This window comes from Silene latifolia, chromosome 6, assembly GCF_048544455.1.
Source record: "Silene latifolia isolate original U9 population chromosome 6, ASM4854445v1, whole genome shotgun sequence".
NCBI classification, from domain to species: Eukaryota; Viridiplantae; Streptophyta; class Magnoliopsida; order Caryophyllales; family Caryophyllaceae; genus Silene; species Silene latifolia.
The window spans coordinates 77,251,061-77,254,804 of NC_133531.1; the positions used below are offsets into that span (position 1 = coordinate 77,251,061).

The 3,744-nt window shown below is 38.7% G+C and overlaps 1 non-coding gene across 1 annotated transcript; it reads left to right on the plus strand.

The window, feature by feature from the left end:
- Positions 1-1,300: 1,300 nt before the first annotated feature.
- LOC141588976 (small nucleolar RNA R71) lies at positions 1,301-1,407 on the plus strand. Its single transcript, XR_012519939.1, has one exon. It is a non-coding gene; the product is annotated as a small nucleolar RNA R71 (small nucleolar RNA).
- The last annotated feature ends 2,337 nt before the right edge of the window (positions 1,408-3,744 follow it).

Sequence of the window (3,744 nt, forward strand, 5' to 3'; positions counted from 1 at the left end):
AAAACTTCCCGGATCTTTGAGTTTTGGAGGGGAACTTCCTTGAAGAATAGCACTACTCACTTTGGTGAAGGCAATAGTCTCTAGCTTTCGGATGGATTTCTTCTTGGTAAGAATTTCCTTCATGTATTTTGCATAAGCCGGAACATAATTGATCAATTCCGCGAATGGGATTGAGACTTCTAAGTTCTTCACAATTTCCATGAACTTCCCAACTTGCTCATCAAACTTAGGCTTAGCTTGACGACTTGGGAATGGAAGTCTAATCACAATAGGCGTTTTTTTCCTTAGCCTTCTCTTTATTCTTCTTCTTTGAAACTTCATTGGTAGAAGGATCTACCTCCTTAGAGTTCTCCACAACTCTTTGCTTGTCACTAGCTTCCACAATATCTTCATTAATTGGCCTCTTTGGCCCTTTATATCTTCTACCTCTCCTCAAATGGATGGCACTTACCGTCTCATGTCTTGAGGGATTTTCTTGAGGTGGTAATTGCCCCTTTTGTCTTTGAGAGCAAGAAGATGCTAATTGAGTCATTTGAGTTTCTAACATTTTGGTGTGGGCAAGTATGTTGTTGATGGTGATTTCTTGGGCTTGGCTATCTTTTTGCATTTGAGTGAAAAATTCTTGTTGGTTCTTTTGCATTTGGAGGACCGCTTTTTGAACATCAAAGCCTTGGTCATTGGATTGGTTTGTAGGAAGGTTGATTTTGATAACCTTGGCTTTGGTTGTAAAAGGGTCTTTGAGGTTGATTTCTCATTGGAGGTGGGGTGTATGTTGGTTGGGGGTTTTAACATTTTGGCTCTTGTATGAAATATTTGGATGAAATTTGGTATTCTCATTATAGTAGTTGGAATAAGGGGTACCACTCTTGTATGCTTGGAAAGCATTCACTTGTTCATTTGTTCCCCTACATTCACTTTGCTCATATTCCAAAGTTCCAAAACTCTCACATACTCCACTTGGAATTGAGGATGATGCCACCATAGCATTGACATGTTGTTTGGGTGATTTGGAAGCTTCATCAAGCTTAGCCATGGCCTTCTCAAACTTTAAATTGATGGTGTCGATATGAGCACTTAGTTGAGCACCCAATTGTGTGATGGAATCTACCTCATGCGTTCCTCCTCTAGTGGCCTTTCGAGGCCTACTATATTGGGAATTATGAACCGCCATCTCTTTGATTTTGGCCCATGTTTGATTGTCATCAACTTCGTAAACATCACATTGGATCCCATGTTGAGAACATTGCGGAAATCTTCATATAAACCGTACCAAAATTGTTGCACAAGGAACCACTCACTAAGCCCAAGGTGTGGACAAGAACGACAAGCGTCCTTAAATCTCTCCCATGCTTCATATAACGATTCCTCATCCCTTTGCTTGAACCCGGTGATTTGGGCTCTCAACATATTAGTCTTCTCCGGAGGATAGAATTTCTCGTAGAATGCAAGTGCTAGCTTATTCCATGAATCTATACAAAAGGTAGCCTTGTCTAGGCCCTTCAACCATTGCTTTGCGGTACCGATAAAAAAAAGGAAACAATACCCATCGGATTTGGTCTTGAGTAACTCCGGTTTGAGAAATTGCATCACAATAGTCGCAAAAAGTCTCCTTATGTGAATGAGGGTCTTCACTAGGCATCCCTCCCAATTGACTTCTCTCAACTAGTTGTATAAATGCGGATTTAGCAATGAAATTATCGGTTAAATGTGGTGGTGTAGGAGTACCATTTGGTAGGTTCTCCTCGGTTGGTACAGAATGTGATGAAAATTTAGGCATTATGGGTTGATTTTGTGATTGGTTTTGAATTGGGTTATCCTCTCCTTCTCTTGAAAAAGGGTTGATAAACTCAATATTATTTGGTTGTATGTCCACAATCTCACCAATACCTACAACTCTTGAAGTACCTCTAGCAACTCTTCTATTGTTGGTTAAGGTCCTTTCAATCTCGAAATTAATAGGTAATAAGTTACCTTGTGATCTCCTAGTCATGAAAAATATCAAACAACTCAAAAACAATTAGAACAACCTTGAGGAGATTGACTTCCCCAAGGTAAATATAGACACAATTAAAAATAATTAACGAAAATCAAATCAATTGAACACCGTCCCCGGCAACGGCGCCATTTTTGGTTCGGTATAAAACTCGTCGTCAAAGATATCAACCAAAACAATATTTATAACTTCACAAACTACTCTTAGTAAAGAGGTAAGTAAAGGTTGGATTCCAAGGGACGGGTATTGATGTAGGATTTTCAATTGCAAGTAGCTATGTCTTAGGGTGTCATAAATTAGGTTGAGGTGAGATGTAATCTAAACTAATCAACAAGATAAATGAAAATAAAATAAAGAAATTAAAGGGGTTTGTAACCAATTGATTAAAAGCACTAGGGTGTCATGAGTTCATAGGGGATTCATGGGAGTAGATCATATAAACATGTTCTCAATTAGCAATCATTTATTGTTGTGATGGGATCGAGTTAGTGTACATCTTACAATCCCTAGGAAGATTTAGGTCCCGGAGCCGAGTCGTCTAGACTGTACAACACCTACAAGTCGACTTAATGTCCTCCTATTCAACACTATGTATGGTCTAATGAGGCTCGGGTTAGTTTATGTCTTACAAGCCTCATTGAAAAGATAAGACATGGTAAAAAAATGCAAGGTTTCATAGTCTAGCATTTCATCAAACATAACATGTGGATAGGTTGAAATCACAACAAGAAAGCAATTTAATTATAAAAACATATTAGATTAAGCATAGATCAATCCCATGTTTGTTTCCCCTAATTCCCCATTAACCCTAGCTAAAGGACTACTCACTCATGATCAAGTTTAACATGCTAATAAGGTTGTCAATCATACTAACAAAGCAAAACATCATGAATAAATGAAAGTGATTAACAATAATTAAACAAGGGTAAAAAGGAATTATACCTATGGAGATGATCCAAATAATAAAGCAAAGAATAATAGAAGTACTTGATGATTGATGGAAGGTTGTCAATCCTCCAATAAACTCAAATAATCTTCTAAATACCCAACTAAACTAAGAACAATTGAGAAATTAAGGAAAGATTAAGATGTGATTAATATTTAGAAATGTATTACAACTAAATTAAGAGAGAATTAAGAACTAATTGTTGTAAGATTAAAGCTTGATTAAGATGTATTAAGACTAGATTAAGAGAAGATGATAATCTAGGTAGTACAATGAGGTATTTATACTAAAATTAAGTACAAGGATTAGGGTTACTAAGGGCTTAAATGACTATTAAGACCCTAAGAGAACTTGGTAATTTTGCTTATCCCGAGGGACATGCGCGGATCATCTTTGCAAGTCCCATCTGGAACCGCTCGTCCGCAGCTGAAGCACGACTACCGTGTAAGAAGATCTACTCGGATCACCATGGAGGCGCTCGGATCATAGCTCATCAATCCGCTCGTCCTGGGCTCAGGCCGCTCGGATCATGGCACTTTGGTACGCTCGTCCTGTGCTCAGGACGCTCGGATCCTGGCACAGGGTTCTCTTCTTGTTTGGCTGGTCGGGACTACGTCTTTTCGGTAACTTGTCGTTAGGAGCACCTAGACCAAAACACAATTTATAACTTCACAAACAACTCTACAATTAGTAAAGAGGCAAGTAAAGGTCGGATCCCAAGGGACGGGAATTGAGATGAGATTTCTATTGCAACTAGCGGTGTCTTAGGGGTGTCACAATTGGGGTTGACGTAGAAGGTCACTAA